Genomic DNA, 8,734 nt, shown 5'->3' with positions numbered 1-8,734 from the left:
TCCATGGGTGTCCATTTGCTAACCTCCAGTCAACTGGGACCTCCCTGGTTATTCAGGACTGCTGGTAAATGATGTAAAGTGTCTTGCTGAGCACTTCTGCCAGGTCCCATTTGGCCTGTAGACTTGTGTGTGTCTGAGTGGTGAATGTGAAGAATGTTTTCTAGTCTCAAACCATTGCTCAAACCCACTGCTGATGTGATTGTCAATAAATTCAGTTCACGAGCACTTTTTTACATATGTACATCATCTGGCATTTTAATTTTTTTTTATTTCTCTTGGGGAGGGGGATACAGGATGCATTTATCTGCAGGTGAAATAGCTGTGCATATCCATCATAACTTCCTTCTCTGCCTGTATTCTTTTACATCAAGTCTTAGTTGTCCTGTCTGCAAAAACATACTCTGTGGTCATTCTGTCCAGATGCCATCTCCTGAGGTTTTTGTGGTGTTTGTTTGTGGTTTTCATGTTTTCATTGGTTGGTTGGTTTTGGTTTGCAGGGTTTTTTTCCTCTCTTTTTTTAACCATTCAAGCTGTTTAGAAACATGCATGGTGGGCTGAGGAGTTCTTAGTCAGTCTGAGTGTCACAGCATGGATCTATTCCGAGTTCTGAATTTCACTGTAATCAAGGGAGAAGGATGTGTCTGGCTTCATCCAACGGGCAGCCACTTCTTGTGAATCATCAAGCAGGGACTGCAGCAAGTCAGGGGGGGAAAAACAGTTAAGATGTGATGCTGTCAAAATTCTAAGAGCTTTGGTGAGTTAATAAAAATTTAAATGGGCATAGGTTTGTTGTGAGATGAGTTAAACAGCTCTTTCCAGACTTTTCTTCCTTTTTTTTTTTTTTGGGGTGTGTGTTTTGTTTAAAATCTGAAAATGCACTCATTCTGGAAAGCTCTCCTTTTCAGTGTGTTGGGTTCTGTGCATGGATCTGACCTGTCCCTGCTGCCATTTGCCGTCGAGTCAGGGAAGTTCCTCCCATCTCTGTATTGCACTCTGAGACCCTCACTCAGAGACCATCAGGTGTGATTTCATTCCAAGGGATAATTCTTTGTTAGTAGAGAATTTTCCCTTTCTGTTGCCACAGCAGAACACAATATGGAAGACACTCAAAACTGAGACATAATTTTTTATGTTTTTCATGTGCCTTTATTGGCAGCAAACCAGCCCATGAGAGGTCACTTTTTGTCTGCCTGAGGAGGTTGGCACCTGCAGTGAGCTACTAGAAAGACTGGAGGGGAGAAAGGAAAAAAGATCAATCCAAACCTGAGAATGAGCACAAAAGAGGTCCTAGAAGCATCACCTCTAGTAGTAAAACCTATTACCTTTTTTCTGTGACTCTTGGAAAGACTCGAGTTGACAGGTTTTTTATTTTTGCTACATCAAAAAAGATGGATCTCAGCAGCCTGCGTCTCTTTTTTTCATCTTTTTATCCCCAAAAGAAAATTGGTGTGTTTTCTGTGGTATTCTCAGTGACACATAGACTACATTTAGTGTGTTGCACATGAGCCATTCATTCACTATGACATAAATCTTTAATCTTTTGATATGTCATGGCACTTTCAAGTGCCATTTACAGTTGTCACTCAGTGAATTTTTGGGAGATAAATATCTTTTCACCAATGTAAAGATGCTCTCAGCTTGATTATGCTCTCAGCTAAACTGGAAGATGTACACTCTAACTAAATGAAAAATTAGTTTATTTTTTGCCTGGTTTTCTGTGTTGACTGATTTCTACCCAGTTCAACAGAGACGTGAAGAACTCTGCATAATAAGATTTTTATAACTTTTATTAAAATAAACTGCTAGGAAGAGGAAAGAAACCCTAGAAATGCCACAGCTGAGGCAAAGGCATCCGTCACAGCTACTTTCTTTTATACCAGCAGAAAGTCCCTCAAAGAAGTTTCTATGAAACAGGAATTATTTCTCTGTTCTTAATACATGTGGAAAAATTTGTTCCCAAGAGTGTGTATGTCACTAGCTAAATACTTTAAAAAACAAACCAGGCATAGTCTGTGTCAGTCTGGATCCCGACTGAATTGCAGAGACAGCATGAAAGTGCATGAGGATGGAAAGGATCCTGGGCTCCTGGACAATATAGACCTATACTGAAGGAAGGTTTTTAAACAGGATGATGGTGCATATTAGCTATAACTGGCCTTGAATCAGCCTGTATATGGAAATCTTAGAAACTCAACATTTGATAGGATACCCTGAGGCAGGGGAATAGCTTATATGGGCAGAAACACCATCCTACAGATGGAACTCTGTATGTGCTGGCACTTCTGAAATGCAAGAGGATTTTCAGATGAGATAAGGAGTAGAAAACAAGAGTACCTCTGCTTTGATTAGTGCTTGGCTAAACATAATGAAGAGGAAATGCTGCAGTACCTGAGTGCTCTTTGTTCATTTGATGGTTTGCCTTTATTTTCTGAGACAGGGTGGGTTTGTTCAGACTCACTTTCAGCAGTGATGACAAGACATCACAAATTACACTCTAAATTATCATGGCTAAAAATCTACCTAATTATCTAGGTCTGAAATTAATTAAATTTCTACCTTTTCAGGTCCTGACCCAGATGCCTGTTGATGGTTTTGTTTGGGGTTTTTCCTCCCTTGCTGTTCATATCTGGTTTTTGTCAGTTCAGTTCTGGATGTTGTCTACTTTCTCCTACAGGGCTTGGGTGATGCATTGAACTGCTTTAAGGGTCCCCTCCCCCATGGTGGATGTACATCCACCCTGCCTGTGACCCTGTTTTGTGTCTGAAGTGACTAAGAGTCACAGCCAACTGCAAATCAGAGAGAGCTGTCTTGACAAATCCAGAAGTCATAGGAAATTTTTGTCTTTTGAAAGTGCTGAACTATTGCAAAGTAACCAACCAGAGTTTTCTATAGAGGAATATTTACAAGTGGATTGAAATTTTCATTCACAGTTGTAAATTCTACTACTTGGTGTTCATTCATAAATCTGTAAAGCCTGGCATTCTCACTCCAGTGAAAGTAAGATAACACTGAAATGAGGAAAATCCTCGTTCTGTCAACATCTGTGGGGATTCTGCCACATAGGTATATGAGTACTTTGCTCCCTCTTCTTGTGTCTCAGGCTCCATATATTTGCCTTTGACAATGCTTGGTTAGGCTACATGCAATTGTGCCAAAAGAACTTAACCTGTGTCTGAATAGCAATTGCCACCAATTTGGGTATTGCACTGCACCCCAGTAGAATTTGCCTCCATGCAACCTATGAAGTTGTCTAGATTCTATGAAAATGTTAAATTGTAGATGTATAAATTTCCATATGTAGACTTGGAATTTAAATATTTTGAGTATCTACTTCTGCTTTTAAATCTCACTTGATTTTTGGATTTGGACATGTCAATCAAAATTCTTGGACTTTGAGCAGGAGAATTGAAGGGAAGTCACTCTGGAGTCATGTATTCTCAGACTCCAAAAGAAAGACACTTGTATAGACCAGTCTGTAGCATAACCTCCCAGCGATGAAAAATGAGTCTTGCAAAGGACTCAGAACTGAAAAGCACCCCCACAAGAACGAGGCATTGGTGACAAAAACTACCAAGTCCTCCATTACTTTGATATTTACTGTCACTGAGGCAGTGCACTTGATTGTGTGGATTTATTTTTAATCTTTCATAGCTGAAGCAGATGGAATCTCTGAGACACACAGGCACTGTTTAAGAGACATCTTCCCCCAACTTTGATTACTTTGAAAAGTTAAACTTCCACTGGCAGACAACAAATCTTAATTCAAAGCCTAGATGCTTATAGGGCTCTTTGGTTCTTCCTCTTTAGCTCGTTAGAGGATTCAAGCTGCTAATATTTAAATATTTTGCAAATTAGGCCCTGAGTATCTCATTTTGCACAGAAAAACATTCCATTTTAATTATTTTGTTGAACATGAAAGCATGTCTAGCTCTAAGCAATCAGGCAGTCTGCAGCTCCTATTAGCCATCCAAATATAAGTATTTTGCAGCTTTGATTACTCATCCAGTTAGAAAAACTCTCTAGTTCTAATGCAGGAAGATTATATTTGTAGCAAACTTAAGGCAAATATTTGATCTGAAAACAACAGAGATGAAGACGTATTTCCTCTTCTCAAGAGACCTGATGTGCTCTGGCCCATTTGATGCTACATCATGGAGATGCTAAAATGTGTTACTTGAAGAAAGCAATTTCTGAACTATACAGATCTTTTGCTCAGAATGCATCTGCTATTTATCTGCTGTCAAAGAACCTGCAATAGAAACAGTCCGTGTATAATCAAAGATGCTCTTTGACTAGTCCTCATGCTGAGCTATTTGAGAAGCAGTGGCAGCTGAAGGGAGGGAAAGGGAGCTGGAAGTGGTACATGTTGTGATGGATTCTGGTGTCTTTAAGATCTTGGGGAGCTAGGTCCAGACATTTGTCTCCTCAGTTTGCGAATTCTGAACCAGGTTCTTGATATAACATTCAGATTAAAAGTATTTCTTACCAACCTTTTTCTTCCAATTTCATGTGATATTATTAAAGAAGATAGAGTGTACTGCAATCTTGTTTCCCTTGCTCCAACACTTTGCATTTCTTGAACTACTGAAAGGCAAATTCTGTTCTACAAAAACTTTTCTTCCTTTCTTTCATTCCTACTACCATCTGGATCAATTGTAGGAATAATTAGTCTATGCATAAGTAATTAATACTGTCTCTTTCAACCAACTTCTGAAACTTAAAAAAAATCTCAAACCAATTTTTGACCCAATCCTATTTATTGGTGGGATTCATGGTAACAGATGTAGAAGCAGAAGGTGGTTTTGCCCTTTCATTCCTGATCAGTAAAACATTTCTCTAATTTTCAATTAATTTTAATTCATTTTCAAATAATTTCCTCAAATGAGGGACTATGGAAAATGACATTCTAAAGATTGGAGCACTGATGGATTAGTTCGGTACAGCTCCTACTCATGCTGGCAGGGAATGATTCATGTGATATTCTCTCTTCATATCACAAAAATCAGGTTTCAAACCCCTTAGTCATTCTGCAAAAGATGCCACAGTAACAGAGCACTTCGCCTATTACCAAGGTTTATAATTTAACTAATAAGAAAATTTTTCCCTCAGTCCTCATTTTTCCTTTACAGACTTATTACCGGGGGAAAATAAGCAGCAGGGTGGCTGTACTGATGATCAGTTTTCTAGTACTCCTTTCCCAAGGGAGCCTTGCAAACTTTTAAGTGCTCAAACCTCACAAAAACACAGTCCTTGTTAAGGCAAAGCATGTTATTTAGCTATACAATATATATTGATATATTAGCCTATTCCAGACATGCTATTGGATAAACAACAAATAAACAACTGAAGAAAATAAGTTAAATAGAATACAGGACATAAACAAATGCTCTATACAGCCTTTCTAAGTAGTGGAAACTGTCCTGAAAATGAATGAACAAACTGGGAGAAATTTTCTGTTGGAAATAATCCAAAGACCCTGAGGTGATTGGAAATTTTAACTGCAAAAAGAATTTGCATTCAAATACAACTCATCATCTGGCATCAGGCAAATTCTGCAAGAAGCTGATTTCTTCAGGATCTTTGCACAAATAGGGCACCCCACCATGGGGACCTGTGTCAATGCCTCAGCAGCAGACTCTGCCCTGTGGCATGGGACTGAGGGATGTGGGCAACTTGGACACCACAGCCCTCCTTGTGCTGGCAGATCCAATTTGTGGCTGAGGATGGATGCTGCATATGTATCTGGTTATAAATGTGTTGTGACTTCCTCACGGGCACAGTCTCAGCCTCTCTCTGCCTGTGCTGTGGCAATAAGTGCAGCCAAGAGAGCACAGATAGAGAGCACAGATTGCAGGACAGTGTCCTTGCAAGGTCCTTACTGATGCCAAAATCAAGAGGGCAGCATCATTCATGAAACTGAGGCATATGATTTACCAGAGACATGTACCTGTCAAATGTAAGTAGCTCCACAAAGAGGATGTTCTGGAGAGCAGAAGGGACACTCGGCTTGTGGGGACTTGTGCTAGTTTTTATGTGCTCCAAGAGTTTCACTGGTTCGTCTTAGCGAACAAAGGAAACAAAATGAAGTCAGAAATCAAACTTCAACTCCCTCCCAGCCACAAACCTTCAAATGGGATTTGCAGCATGAACAGCACAGTTAGGGATGATAAATGGCCTAAAGCAAAAAGAAAAGGATGAAATAGTTTCCTTTGGGGGAAAAATAAAAAATAAATCCTCTGAACAGACCAGAGAGAAAAACATCTTCACTCAAAAGTCTGGAAATCGAATCCCTGCTGCAGAGATTACCTGTTGCTCATTTCTCTTACTGATGACCATGTATGTTGATTGTACCCACTGTTAATAAACACAGATTTTAGTGATTAACCTTACCAGATATACAATATAATTTTACTTTTAGCTACCTCGCTAATGGCAGGTGTCCTACATATCCAGTGTGCTCACTTGAGTTTACTGAGGGATATCCCTTCAAAGATTGTCTTTTGAGTATTGAAATAGAAAAGATTAAAAGAATTTATTTCTCATTTGAGATATTTTTTGATGAAGTCTTTTATTCCCCCACTGTGCATCTTATACAGTCATGTAGACTTGCTGCTTCTGGCACAGTCTAAGAGATTAGATTTCTGAAATACTGAAAGAAATCCAGCTATTTTACGGAAACCAGAATCAGAAAAATCTGTGACAGTTGCCCCCAGAATGAGATTAGTGTTTAGGACTAAGATTCCATCAGGTTTGAAAAGTTTGCCACGTCTTATTACTGGGGTAAGGGGAGAAAATAAACCCCATTTCCAGATTTAGTCTTACATTTTAACAAAAGACAGAGTTCATCTGTTGCTTGCTACAGACCTGTGACAAATGGTGCTGCCATTGCTGTAGCACCACAACTCCTGCTTTATCCAGGTACACTGTAGCATGCTCATGACACCAGCATGGGATAGTGGAAGGAAGGGGAAGGCATTGTCTGCAAAGGTGCCGTCTCCATGTAGGCAGTGGTGATGCTTCCCTGTGTGCAATGAGGGGTCTCAGGAAGGGATCATGATCTCAAGAGGTGATGTGTGTGATCAGGGTGGAGCTGTTCTGTGCTTTCCATGGCAGAAAACAGGGCACCAGTGGCAGGGTTTTTGTGCCACAGGCAGCAACTGGAGTTGTGAGCTTGACCTACAGGGTGGGAAGTGAAGGAGATTAATGACACAAGAATGCAATTTTAAAAATAAATCTGTAATTAATTAGCCAATGCTGTTCCACAAAGCTTTTAAGCATAAAGAGATACTGAGCATATGCTTGTGTTTGATGAATTTGGTGGTACAAAGAACTTTAATAGCACTTCAGCACAAACTTAGATTCTTTGAGAAAGGAACTTACAAAACTGAAGTTATTTAGTACCATAATTAGACACTATATGCCCCTTCTATAGTGCTTTTTAACCATGTCTAAGTGGTTTTCTTTCTTTGCTCTGTACTGCTCATTTCTCTTGTCCTTTTACTAGCTTCTGGTGAACAGTACAATCTGCAAACAGTATAAAACCCTTATTCTATGAAAAATAAAATTCCAAATTTTCTAGAACAAGAGTTCAATTTCAGATCTGGATGCAAAGGATGAAACTTCTGGCAGAGAACAAAACAACTGTTTTAAGTTTAACTTCATTATGGAGATCAAGTAGATACCTTTGGAGAAGAGGAATCATAAATAAAAAATAGTGAAGTCATTTAGTTCCCACGAGGGAGAGTGGCTGTGCCTATGCTAACACTCGAACTAGACCACCATGTGCTCACTAGCTTCAGACCCAACAGGCATGACATGGTCCATGCCTGCACCGGATAATTCTTTTACCCTCACCAATGGGGTGGCAACACACAAAGTTCTTATTTGGAATATTGCCAGGCCAGGCTAACTCCCATCCTTTCCCTGTGAAAGTGTCACTTGCCAGGGGCTAAATGTGCTGCAGAGACTGTACAGCAGCTTAACAGTGTCAGCAGCAGCAGAACAGAGCCCATCATGACACTGAACTCACTACTGTTCACTACATACAATTATCATCTGCAGAATAGTACTCCTGAGTACCAAAATATTTATTTTAAAAATCCAAAACAGAAGAGGTTTATTGAACTTCAGTCTGACACTCCAGAATGTCATAGCACTGGGGGAAAAAAAAGAGAGGTTGTAATTTAAAAATGTGATCTTGCTGTCTGAGCCCACTTTATGGCCCCCTATGTTTTCTAGTACATCAGCCAAAGCAGTCTCTTTCAAGATCTTGTCACTTGCTATTTTAGGGTAACATTGACAGCTTTTGAAGTTTCTTTGATATGCATCTTGTTACTAGATGTGATTTCTAAAAAATTAGACTAACTCGTTCTCACTATAGTAGAGACACAGCAATCTGCCTCTCCCACACATCCACTTTATCCTCTCACAGTGTTGCTGACTTTTTTAATTGTTGTTCTGCATAACAAGGATAGGATCCAGTATTATATTTTAAAATTTCATGTTTGCATCATAACGAGTCAATTTTTGAAGGTGCTTCCTCCCATCAAAACTGTCTTTTCTTATTTATTTTCGAAATGTGTGTCCCATGCCCTAAATAATTTAACAACCCTTTTTAATTTCTGCTAATTTGCCTCCTGAATGACAATGCCTGTCTGATCACAGTGTGGCCTGCCTTCCAAAATACCCTAAATATTTCCATAATTTCCTTCTAAATATGCTTTGCTGTAGTTCA

This window comes from Empidonax traillii, unplaced genomic scaffold, assembly GCF_003031625.1.
Source record: "Empidonax traillii isolate 1590-97213 ecotype Southwest subspecies unplaced genomic scaffold, ASM303162v1 scaffold1200:size254552, whole genome shotgun sequence".
Lineage (NCBI taxonomy): Eukaryota > Metazoa > Chordata > Aves > Passeriformes > Tyrannidae > Empidonax > Empidonax traillii.
This window is presented reverse-complemented; position numbering follows the sequence as displayed.